Genomic DNA, 14,094 nt, shown 5'->3' with positions numbered 1-14,094 from the left:
TTTCAAATAAAAATATAATCTTTAATTATTCAAAAAGAAAAAAATTGCCATATATTTGACATGACTTTTTTTAAGTTAGACACGTTCGAATTAAATATTTCATTCGATCTTCACACTAATAAAAATGAATTCTTACACTAATTATAATATCATTCCTCAATTAATTATTTATATTAACTGTCTTCAATTAAAAACTTCGTGTATACTTTACTATGCTATATTTAAGTGCTCTCATGGTCTAGCATCAGTAGCGTAGCGAGGGGGCTGCAAGGGGGTGTATCATGCACCGGGCGCCCCTCTGAGAGGGGCGCCCAAATGGTTTCCAAGACAAACTATATGTGCTTCTGGAGGGGGAAGCGGGGCGCCAATAAAGTGTTGGGCGCCAATTATGCCCTGGGCAGGCCCGGATTTGAGGCGATTGGGCCCAATCGGGCCCCGCACTTGATGGGGCCCCGCATCACCACCAAAATTACCAAAAAGTTATTTTCGAAATTTAAAGCAAATTGCTTTTGACGATAAAGGATAAATTATAAATTATTCAAATAATTAAAAATATATTTATTTTAAGTTCGCATTGATAGATAAGATTTATTATTGTTTATTATAATATAGATATGTAATTGAACATTATAATATAGAATATGTAATTGTTTTTGAATTTTGTGCATTTTTATTTTTTAATGTATGTAGAAGTGTACCTATCTTATGATCCATGACATTTGATTTATATATATATGCAAATTCTATATATAAAATGCATTTTTTAAAATATTTAATATATAGAGGGCCCCGCAAAAAAAATCCAATCGGGCCCCGCACTTATTGGATCCGGGCCTGGCCCCGGGCGCCAGTTATTTTCGCTACGCCACTGTCTAGCATCTACTTTCCTATTCAGATATTCCTAATATTGTTTAAATGCAGAATAATCTAACTTATTTTTTTTTATATTAGAAGAATTACGTAACAAATTTCGTGACTCATCATATACCAAATGATAGTCATTGGTGTACGATATGAATCATAAAATTCGTTACATAATTTCCTGAAGTTTGCAATTCTTGATGTAATGGACTTTAGTCTTTTGAAAATAAAAAAATCGGTGTTTTTAATCGCCTATTTTCTCTTGGCAGAAGAGATAAGATTATTAAAATATGATGAAATTTGGGACACACGTCGAGACGACTATACAAATATCAATTTCCATTTAGTTAATCTTTGTATAAAGAATTTATAGTGTATAAAAAAGTATAAAAAGTTTATCAATATATAGTTTCTTACTAGAGCACTTACTATATTTAATCGGAAAGAGATGATATGAAAAAATCACTTTAATCAATTATATATACGGTAAATGGTTGCAAAATATTATGACTAGGGATTGCAATCCAGCAGTGTTTTGAATCCAGCTGGATTTTTTCTGGATTGAAATCATTCCAGCTGGATCCAGCGCGGATGTATTTTTGGTGCAATAGTATTATCTGTCTGTCTATCTATCCTTATGTTTTTTTTAATGAAATAAAACATTTTTTAAAAAATTCTTAAGAAGCTTTTATTATTTAGACTGGTCACTATAAATCACTAAAACTTCTTACACATTTAGGTAGTAAACTTAACTTTGGTTCGGTTTAACACTTGAGATAGAGATAATTAACTTTAAATGTTTAGTTAGGTTATAATTATAATGTAATCTTTAAGTTAAATAATAGCAAAGGTAATTCTACTGATTAATTTATATTAATATATTATAATAATGTAAGGACGGATAATCAGTGGCTAAGTGGCTATCAGTCTTACCAGTTTTTATATATAGGCTCTACATATTAGTCTGTAGTTATTTATAAGTATATAAAACTATGTACTGGAAGTAGAATAAGTTAAATAAATTACACCTTTATCAATCCAGCAAAATTTAATAAAATAAAAACGTTTTCAATCGTTTTTAACGATCTTCCTCGGTTACAAAAAAAATAGAACATTAAATACAGAACATAAAATGTGTTCGGAATAAATATAAAAATTAACGGAAAACGTCCAAACGGACAAAATATAGATAAATAAACAAAATAAATAGCGGAAAAAAATATATACAGGGTGGTTTTTTTAAACTGACGGTACTCAGAAACATCTGTAGAGCAATCTAATAGCCGGACTGTCGCCAAATTTGGGAGAGTGACTAAGGATGACATGGAAAAGAGATTCCGCGAAGAAAAAAAGTAGTACCTAAATTCGCCAGTAGAGGAGGATTTGGCGCTGTTGTAGCGAAAAAGCTACCAGCACTTCACTGAAGAAAGGGTCATCAGTCGCTTTTTTCCACTTGCATGGCCGCCTCGCTCCCCGGATCTAACCCCATGTTACTTTTTCCTGTGGGGTTACTTAAAGTCCAAGGTCTATCTTGGTAGTGTCCCAAACTTGATGACTTTGAAAGACAACATTTCTCGAACTATGATGAACATTCCTGCGAACATGTTACGTTCGGCCATAGAGAACACGGTGTTCAGGATGCAATGAGTTGTCCAGCAGGACGGTGATCACGTTGAAGAAGGGAGAAGATTATTTGCTAATTAATTAAACTTTCGTTATTACACTGAAACTTCTGTCTGATTATTCATTCGTGTGTTTGTTAATTGCAGCTGGATTTTATGCAGATTCTTAGCTGTTTCGCTGCAACAGCGCCAAATCCACCCCTACCGGCAAATTTGGGTACTACTATTTTCTTCGCGGAATCTCTTTCCCATGTCGTCCTTAGTCACTCTCCCAAATTTGGCGACAGTCCGGCTGTTAGATTGCTCTACAGATGTCTCTGAGTAACGTCAGTTCAAAAAAAAAAACACCCTGTACAGTAATACCTCGACTTACGCGAACCCGGAGTTACGCGATTTTCAAATCTCGACGATTCGTCTTTTGTTTGAGCGCCACGTAACCCTTGATTACTTACTCCCCCCAAACTATTGTTCAGCTTACAGGTTCGGACGTGCCGCGCGGAATCGACGCATAGCTACAATTTATTTTGTCTTATTTATTTGGTCCGTCCAGATATGCCGGTCCCCGTCCCTCACCACCCGGCCGCCCCATTGTGGGCCTGGCCGAACCCATAATGGGCTTGCTATAAGAGGCCCTCTTAGTGCCCACTGGGTGGAAAGAGTTACAAAAAAAAAAAAAAAAAAAAAAAAAAAAACACAGATGTGTGACCAATATTTTCAATAAATATCGTATTAAATAATACAAATGTTTTAATCTCAATCATCACTTTATTTATTTCCCCCAAACATATTTATGTAGCTAAAATTAGTTTTAACTAATGTTAAAAGTTAAAAAGTTAATGTTTGATTTTAGTTTTATCTAAAATCAAAACATGTACAGCAGTAAATTCTAGTTTTAACTAGACAAAACGGGTTATAACAATGGCATCCAGTAAAAACTAGTTTCAACTAGTTAAAACGCGTTTTCACTAAAAACGGGTTTTTACTGTAAGATATATAAGTTAATTTACATTACTTTTTGCAAACAATTTAAGGGACCGAAGAAATTTTCCGTTAATGATAGGTTTTCGCTATATAAATGTTCCGTTATAGACAGGTTTAAATTTTACATCGTAGTATAATTGAAAATTATCAGACTCCTGGAACCCTGGTCCCTTTAATCTCCAGTTCGAGTTCTGAGAAGGCCACCAATGGCGGAGTGGATAAAACCACTAAACGCTGGTAGTTAGTCGTTTCGCGCCTCGCCAACGGGTTTCTTTATGTGTCTAAAAACGCGGAGAAAACCCGGTAAACTCTACGTGACCAGCCCGTTGGCGATGCGCAAACCCACGACCAGTGTTTAGTGGTTTTATCCACTCGGCCACTGATGAGCGCTACTGTTATTGTACTTGTAAAAAAGACAAATAAAGACACCACTGTATTAAAGGAAATTTATCAAATTATTCTTAATATGCCCTTGCGAGGTTATTTTTGTAAGTCTGTTTGAAATCTACTAAAGAACTGCGATAATATTTTAAATAAATCCGATAATATACTGTATAATGATATTAATGAATTACAAATAAGTTAATTTCACTCTCTATTCTACAAAATATACTGTTAGGCAGCGTAGGCATGGGAAGAAAATCCGCATCGTGGATATTCAATTTCTCTACATTAACTTACCAATCAGCGTTCTTCTGTTGCACTTCTGGCTACGATCCATAAAAACGCACGCCACCGACAACGGGATATTTTTTAATATAAAATGCATATTTTATCATTATTTATAAGAGTCTAAATCCTTCCCCTCTTGAGAAAACTGCCTTGTTTTAACACCATACACATTTAGAAAGTCAAAAACAAAATCCTAAAACAACTTACTCTGTTAGTCGTAAACAGTAAATTCGATTTTAAGGTTGTTCTGACAATCTGTGTTTACAGGTCAGGGGATTGTTTCATATAATGTCTTATAATTCGCGAAGATATATAACTATACAAACATAATATATATGAAAATGTAGAAAACAAAATTCTTCATTTAAATAGCATATAGCCAAACAGAAAATATGAGTTTAAATGATTTTCCTGCAATTTGATTGGACACGATTTTACAAGTCGTTAATGTAAACAAAACAAACGATTTTTTTTGAAAAAAGTAAAAAATACAAGCGGATGTAAAGTATACCAAACAAAACTACTGATATTTGCGTACTAGCAATATTTTTTTCATACTTCTAATATAAAAATTTGATTTTATACGAATTTTTTAAATAATACAAGTACATTCACTCAAATGACCTTCAACCTGCCCCGAGTCTTTTAGTGCAGGCTTGTAAAACAGCTACCCCCGCTACATGAGAGCAAGAGGGTTAAACTTTCCAGGTGATTTTAAAAATAAAAATGCAATTTGGCACTGCTTTTTTTCCTTTAATTCTTTCCGTTCTGTTGGCAAGCCTCTTTGTAGCAAGCCTATAGGTTTGGCTAGGCCCACAATGGGGCGGATGGGTGATAAGAGATGGGGCCCGACTTAAATAGCAAGATGGACCACCACCTAAAAATTCCTGGGATTTTTCGATCTGTACAAATTCGGTCCCGTGTCCCCAAGCTATATTTAGCTGCTGGGCCATTTTGCCACCCTCTAGCACTGCTATGGGAGAGTTGTTGTATGTTTTGTGAATAAAAATTCGATATAAATAGATATTAAATTTTTTTAAAATTTAAGATGCAAAAAATACTCGAATTCTTTTAAATTACGTGTGTGCGTTTAAAAAAAGATCGCTGAATTACAACTAAACGATTTTGTGAATTAGTCTAACGTGATTTGTTTCTCGTGGTTCTTTCTGGGAGACGCAAGTATAAAAATTTCTGGTCAGTAAATCCATTAAGAAGTTTGTAAAATAAGATTTTGTCAAAATATTTTGCACTTGCATTTAGTTGGCTAATTTAAAATAAAAGTAAATAAACTTTTACTTTGTATTACCATATACTATATGGCAATACAACTAGCGGGCGAATGCCTCCCGGGAGGATTTTCTACAGAAAACTAGCACTCCATGCGGCCAGCCCGTTCGGGAGGAGAGACGCGAACCCAGGACTAAATAGCAATAGCTCAGTAGTTTTAACCATTCCACCACTGATTGACGTAAACAATTGAACAAACCAGTGGCGTAGCGTAGTGGGGGCGGCAGGGGCGGCCCGCCCCGGGCGGCACTTTTAAGGGGCGGCAAAATTTCACAATAAATAATAATAATATCTTGTAAAAATTTGAACCTGTACAATACACAATAATGATGATTGTTCTTGTTGAAAAGTGCTTTAGAATTACTGTATATTTTAGTCTTTTAAATTGAAATACAGTAGAGCATCGATTATCCGACCCCCGATCAACCGTCACATCGGTTATCCTACCGCGTTCTAGTCGGCAAATTCAAATGTCCGCTAGTGATGTGGCGCTACAATATTTGACTATGTCTTAGCTACAATAATATTATTTTTGTTAAATTTTTGCGTGTTTTAGCTGGTAACATTGACTGGACCATGAAAGGGAGGCCAGTGTTTAAACGAGGCATAATTTTATGTAACGACGCTATGCAATTGCTGTTTTTAAAACGTGTGCGAGATTTAGCGGCAAAAAAACGAGTGTCAGCTGTGAAGCAGAAGAAAATTTTGGACTTCTTTTTTCTAATGTATAGGCCTACTTTATGTGAAATATGTAACCCGAATATATATTTTTTTGTTTTACTGTCTATTTTTCAATATACAGTACAGTACTGTATTTATTTTGTGCAAAATAAAGAAATAATTTTTAACGATACAATAGCGACGATAGTACAGCATTTAAAAAAAAAAAAAAAATTGTAAGGCTTAACATCGATGAAAATTCAACGCGAAGTAGGTTAATAGCGATATACTAATTACACGGGATATACTAATATACTATACTAATAATGTATTTTTTCATACTTTTCGGTTATCCGTTTTTCAGTTATCCGACCAACCCCAGTGCCCAATTGAGTCGGATAATCGATGCTCTACTGTACCTAAATAAGGGGGTGGCGAAATTTTCTTCCGCCCCGGGCGGCTGACACTCACGCTACGCCACTGGAACAAACTTCAAGTTTATAAATAACTAGTGGGTGGGCCCGGCGTTGCTCGGGCAAAATTAACGATAGTGAAGATTAAGATTATTACATTAAATAGTCAACCTTACCCGTTTTCACAGAATGCAAGAATTGGGATCCCCTGTTTCCAGACTAATTAGAGAATTTTTAGATGGGTCTAAAAATATGTTCTATTTCCCGCAAAAACGAAAAAAACTGCATCTGCGTCTTGCACGTCGCTTTCTCTTAACAATTCCATTGTTACGTAACACTTCCATTGTTAATGGAAGTGTTAAGCCTTATTCCTGTCCCTCTCCCCCGTGGGGAGGTATTTCGAAAAATCCCTTCTTAGTGTGCGTTCTCGTGACGTACCCTAACTGTGTACCAAATTTCAACTTTCAAGTCCTAACCGTTTGGGCTCTGCGCTGATTATTATTATTATTATGTTGGGTTAAGTGAGATATACTCGGTTAACACCGGTGGCTGTGTACTATGCCGTATCAAAGTCAAGGCATAGTAACCAAAACAGAAATTAAAGAAGTGTATCAGTGTGTGTGTCTGTATTCAGGAATTTTCTCACAATATGACGTATTCAATATAGTGGCCTTCTGTAGTGTGATGTATGTGTTTCTGTTCAATTGTAATGTGCCCAGGCTTTTGTGTAGTGTGTGTGGTATCACACCTGTAGAGGAGAGAACAACAGGTACAATAAGCACCCTATCCATCTTCCACAGATGCCTTATTTCCTGGGCGAGTTCTGTGTACTTGCTAATTTTTCCAGTGCATGCGTTTTGTATATTGTGAGTGTTTGGAATGGATATGTCCATAATGTATGTGATTTTATTGTGTTTGTCAATGAGTGTGATGACTGGTCTGTTGTGGTAAATTGTTTTATCTGTGATTATGGCTCTGTCGTAGTACATTTTGTGCGTGTTGTTTTCCAATACTGTCTGTGGAATGTATTTGTAATATGGTTCGTGGATGTCTACTAATTTGTGTTTCCTTGCAAGCTCTTGGTGTATTATATTTGCTACTTGATTATGTCTGTGTAAATAATCTGTCTGTGCCAAGAGCTTGCAACCAAAGGTGATGTGTTGTATAGTTTCTGGCATGATGTGACATTTTCTGCATGTGTCATTTGTGAGTGTTGCATCTTTGAGTATGTGTTTTCTGTAGTTTTTAGTATTTATGACCTGATCCTATATGGCGATCGTGAATCCTTCCGTCTCCCCAAAGAGGCATCCCCGTGCTAACCAGCTGTTTGACGCAGTTTTGTCAACAAAATCCTAGGCCAGATCATAAGGATGCCTGCCATGGAGTGCCTTTCGAGCCCACGACTGCTTAATGGTGTCTATGCTTTTTATATGTTGTGTTGTGTCCGTACGACATGAGTGTAAGTTTAATGGCGTGTTATTTGAGTTTGCTAGAGTTACTGCTTTATGTAACTGTGATGTTTCATGTTTTTTGTAGAAAAACTCTCGCAGTGACTGTATTTGTTTGTAATGAAGGTTAACTATGTCAATCAGGCCACGTCCGCCATCTTTACGTGGAAGGGTTAATCTTTCTGTGGCGGATTTAGGATGATGTTGTTTATGCTTAGTAAGTGTTGTTCTTGTTTTCCTTTGGAGTTGCTCAAGATCTTGTGAGTCCAATGTATAACTCCAAAAGAATATGTAAGTGTGGGTGCGCCGGGAGGTGGACGGAGTCGCACCTCCTTTTTCTCGGCTAACAGGTCGGTGAGACCTGCTCACGGTCAAGATGGCGGTTCGGATTTGTTACGCGTTACGCGAGTGAGAGTGAGGAAGTGGATGGGTCCGACGATAGAGCGGCGGCGATACTCGAATAAATGACATCAATGGAAAATACAACAATTTATTAAGACTAAAAGCTACAGCTACAAATATGAGCGAAATACCGTCGCCTAAGTTTAGGGTACCCGGAGGGAGAGTTCACACGAATTGGGAAGGTCCTACCTCTTGGTCCGAGTAGTTCTTGTAACAAGTTCGAGGTATCCTCGGCTCGGGTTCCTTTCGTACGACATCGGTTTCCCTCGGGACGGACACACTGTTTAACGGTCACTCCGTAACCGACCCCCTTTCCCTCTTTCGTCGCCCTTTTATCTTCTCGGTCACGTTCCTCTCCTCCACCAACCAGCACTATTCGGGTTTTTGTTCCTCATGATTCATTTTTTTTTCTCCGTGGGAAACAAGCAATAAAATTTTTATTGCCAGCGTTTGGTTCCGGCGGGTTCGAATTTTCACATAAGTACTGGAATGACATATGTGTTTATTGCTTTAACTGTATGTTTTGCATTTAATTGTGTTCTGAGAATAGCATTTAACCTACTTTGGTATTCTTTAATTAATCTTTGCTTTATTTGTGTATGTTCTGTTAGTTTGGCCTGTTGGAATCCTAAATACTTGTGAAACTCGCCCTCTTCCATGGATTCAATAACGTCTCCATTTCCAAGTACAGACAAACCTGTTTTTGTGCGGTCTTTTTCTGTGCGATTTTTATTTGTGCGGTATATGAAAATTTCAATCAAATTGGAACATAATTGACTCCTGTAAAATTTTTAAAAACTCTATTGGTTGTTTTCTATGACATCAGCAGGTTTTTTCATTTTTTATTCAGTAAAATTTTTTTCTCATACGTTTATTTCGGTCCCCTCTTATTTTAATAGCATAAAAACCATAAATACAGTCAAACCTGTTTTTATGCGCTCTTTTTATGTGCGATTTTTATTTGTGCGATTTTTTTAATGCGAATTTTTAATTTGTGCGGTTTTTTTGTGCGATTTTTTATTTGTGCGGTATAGTTGGCGACTAGTCTCGTGCGATTCGTCGTGTCTCACGTTGACTTATTATAGCTAAATAAACTTATAATAGCATAAATGCACTTATTATAGTAATATTATTGCATGAATATGCGAAAAATGAAATAATTTATTTTTTAAGTCAACAAAACACCACCTGGACAAAAATATGTAAAACAGACGATAGACCAGACAATGCAGTCAAGTGCTGACATCTGTTGTCAATAAATTCTATTTCGTACGGTTTTGAGTTATTTTCTATGTGAGACTTTTTTTTATGCGGTCCCTGTTGACCGCATAAAAAAAATATTTTTTTAACTGTGTTGCGAAAACTATTTTTTACAGCCATTCGTGAAGTTTCGTGCGATTTTTTTATGCGTTTTTTTAATGCGGTCCCTATCCCCCGCATAAAAACAGGTTTGACTGTATTATGTTATATTTGAACAGATGGGGTAAGTTAGCTCCCCTCCAGCTTTGGACTGCAGGTGTGAAATTTCACGCCTTGTTAAATGAAATAACACTTCCTGCAGCTATATTTATCAAATAAAATCATTATTTAACGATTATTTTTAACTTTTTAATGTTAGATTCGTATTTAAGTGGAAATAATTAATTAATATAAAAATTAAAATTCTTAGAGGATTTTTTCCCCATTAGGTGTTGCAGAAAAAGGCCCAAGGAGTTAAAAAAGCAATTCCTAGTTATTTCGTACGGTTTCGAGTTATTTTCTACGTGAGACTTTTTTTATGCGGTCCCTATTCACCGCATAAAAAATATTTTTTTAATTGTGTTGCGAAAACTATTTTTTATAGCCGCTCGTGAAGTTTCACGCGATTTTTTTAATGCATTTTCTTTTATGCGGTCCCTATCCCCCGCACAAAAACAGATTTGACTGTACAAAATCTTCTTTTTTCAGGATTCATTTTTCTATGTGAAGTGTTTTGCATTTATCTAGGCCAAATTCCATTTGTATGTCCTTGGTGTGGTATGTCCTATGAATGTGTGATTTGTAGGAGTTGATGAAGTTGTTTTTGTGTGGATGCATAAAGTTTTATGTCATCCATGTACATGAGATGTGACAGTGTAAACTGTGTTGTTTTCTCATGCCTGATATTGTAGCCATATTGTGTGTTGTTTAACATGTTGGATAATGGGTTCACGGCTAGGCAAAACCAGAGAGGACTCAAGGAATCTCCTTGAAAAATTCGTCTAATAAAAATTTGGTTTGTTTGTATGGAAGTGTTATGAACCCTGAGATGTAGTGTTGTTCTCCAGTGCTGCATAGTGTTTTGGAAGAATGCAATGAGTGATGGATGTATTTTGTACATGTGTAGAATATGTAGCAGCCAACTGTGTGGAACACTGTCGAATGCTTTTCAGTAGTCTTTATTTATTATTATTATTATTATCAACTTGTCTCGATTATATATATAGATAAATCGACAGTCTCTCCAAAGAATAGCTTTGTAAACAGCCAAATTTTTACCAATATTAGGCCTAATATAATCAGAAAAAATCATCTTACTATAAAAAATAATTCCCAGATTTAAAATTTTATCCACATACTTCACAACCGAATTGTTTACGCTAAATAGAGTTTGAAGCAACGAGCTAGAATATATGAAAGTTTTCGTAAGAGCGAAAAAACACGTATAAACGTAACACGTATATGTAAAAATACATTTAAACTTTACAACAGTTTTAGGTAAATACTGCAGTAACGGTATTAATATCTTAGTGAAGAATCTTTGGTTCATGGCTGATAATTTTATCGTCATTCGCGCATACGTAACACAGAAAAAATTACTTTGTGAATTATTATCGATATATGAAATGAAAAATGAGATACTCAAATATGAACCCCTGTTAAAAGTACGACGCGAAAGAAAAACACGTACACGTGTTGATCAATTAAAATAAATTTAATTTCGCGTTAAAAATAGATGGTACAATTTCTTTATGGATTCCCGTTGTTCCTCGGTGTTCGTATCGTAACCGTAATCCGCGTAGTACAGTACGTTACAAATGCCGCCCGACAATCTTACTTAACTAACGCGCGCGAATTTTAATCGGACTTAAACTAATAGGAAGGGATAGAAGAAAAAAAGGGAAGTAAGAAGGATTATAGGATAGATGGGTACCCAATTCCTTGGCTGTTGTTGAACGCAGATCCTTGTCTCGACCTATAATGCTCGTATGCTCGTACAATGACGGTTTCTTCCAGTGATCGGATTCTCTTCTCAATCTGTTCCTTTTGGCCCTGTTCCGTAGAGCTCGCCAGTTTCTCACTCTCGAGGTTCGCAGCCACACGTCTTTCCACGTTCGTGTCCGGCCAAAGAATGTTCAGTGGAACGCTCCTTTTCCCTCCAGGCTCGTCGCCGTCTATTGTTTTCCCCTACCTCCTGTGGGCTACGGGTAAGTCCGAGTTCTCGGAAGTTCGAGACAATGAGACAAAGAAAATTGGAAAGAAGGATAGAGTTATAGAAATAGAATATAAATTAAACTAAAAACTATACATAAATAAAGGCGTACAGCCACACCCCGTCGACTTCCACAAATTGGTACAAATTCAGAGAAAAATTAAATCGCCTATTTTTATTTTATTTGAGGTTGCCGAATTGTGAACCCAAGTCAGAACGGCAGAGGTGGATGTGATAAAAAAAAATCGTCTCGATTTATTTATACTAAAAAGGATTACAGAAACCAGTGCTCTTGGTGTTCTCTGCAAGTGAGGAGAAAGGTCCGTCGAGTCTTTTGTTTTCCTTGGAAGAGAGTTCTAAGAGAAGAGGATCTGTCCAAGAGAGAAGGATCCTTCTGTTGTTCGGCGGCCTCGGGGCGATATTATCGACGGTCCTGAGAGGAAGTGATCGATCTGGAGAGAGAGAGAGTCGAAAGTGAAATTAAAGAATCAACCAAGAAAAGTCCGACACTAAAAGAAGCTCTCTAGTCCTTGGAATTCGGGGTTTTTACATTTTCTGTCCCTGATTGCCCATTCAGATTGGTCGCTTTTCCTCGTTCTCACTTTCTAAATGGTCGATCAGTTATTACTAAGTGTAACGAGATCTGAACTTAGATCGCGGGATGAGTCAAAATCGACATTTAATTCGATTCCAACAGCAGATAGTTGATCTTAAAGCATACATTGTCTAGTTTTCCTTTATCATGCTTCTGAGAACAAGTTTTTTTTTCATTATTATTATTTTTTTACCTTTTATGGAAAAATATATTAAATATTAACGAATTTAGTGGGCCCGAAACATTTTCGGAGCCTCACATTTAAATGTACGAAGGAAAAAATAATATAAACATCTTACGAAACCTGATACAGTAATACCTCGACTTACGCTACCCCGACTTACGCGAACCCGGAGTTACATAATTTCCAAATCTCGTCGATTCGTCTTTTGTTTGAGCGCCATGCAACTCTTGATTACTCACTCTCCCCATACTATCGGTCAGCTTACATGTTCGGACATGTCGCGCGGAATCAACGAATAGCTACAGTTTATTTTGTGTTACTTATTTCTGTGTTTGTTATATCTACGGAGCCTTGAGAGACTCTACTATGTCATCCAAACGAAGTAGAACTGATTCCTCTGCATCAAACAAGAAAAGAAAAACTTTATCTTTGGAATGTAAAGTTAACATTATTAAAAACTTCGATACAAAAATGAAAATTTGTGAATTGGCAAAGGAGTTTGATCTATCGGAATCGACGGTCAGAACAATTATAAAAGGTAAAGAAAAAATTCTCGAAGCTGTGAAAACTTGACAGAAGGCCTCAGTTCAATTGAAAAGGGGTTACAAATTTTAGAAAATAGACTCCAACGAAGAGCGCATTTATTCTACAAAACGAGAAATAAAAAAATTATTAGCATGCTACGAGGAACTTTTGCAGGAGAAAAAAATGTTTGAGCCGTCAGACGAATTTGTTAATTTTATGAAGCCTTCTACATCAAAATAATTTCGGTTTACGATTTTAATAATATAATTTGTTATACATATGTATTATCTAAGATCTTATTAAACATTTTTTTCTAAATTATTGTTTTCTTTAGTCTCTGGCCCCAATTAAAAATAATTTGTATGTACAGGTACAGTATTTATATGCGACTTACGCGGTTATCGCTCGGTCCCACCTATCGCGTAAGTTCGGGGTATTACTGTACATTATATTATAATAAAGATAATAAAGCTACATCAACTGCCGGAAAAAATAATTATTATACCAGGTTACAAATACAGGGTGAATACGGGCAATTATTTATTGTGACATCGTAACAATGCCGGGCTACAATTTTTAATCATATTTTTAATTTATTTAATTTAAATTGCATGCTCTCCACCTAAAATCAGTAGTGTCTTGCCCCTATACATCTTACTTTTCCTTTAATAATAGGGTCGTGCTGGTCATCTATATAACACCTTTTGGGGAAAATTTTTGAATTGAAATAACGTGACCTCCGGTGCAAACTGTACGTTTGTATACAGTTAATCGGGGCCTCCTGCCCAAACTTTCCATATCTGGTCTTGATTTTTTATCTATCTAACTCTGTTCGCGAGATTAAGGAAGGACAGACAAGCAGACAACGATTTGATAAAGTGTTTGAAACTGAACAATTTTCAAACAGTAAATATTGCAGGAGAATTGGAGATTGGCCTATAACAGGGTTTTTCGACCGTCGGTCTGCGAAAAATTTCATCGATCTGCAAAAAA

Source organism: Centruroides vittatus, unplaced genomic scaffold (assembly GCF_030686945.1).
Source record: "Centruroides vittatus isolate TY-2023 unplaced genomic scaffold, ASM3068694v2 contig_883, whole genome shotgun sequence".
Taxonomy (NCBI): domain Eukaryota; kingdom Metazoa; phylum Arthropoda; class Arachnida; order Scorpiones; family Buthidae; genus Centruroides; species Centruroides vittatus.
The sequence above is the reverse complement of the archived record's forward strand: the minus strand, read 5'-3'. Positions refer to the sequence as shown.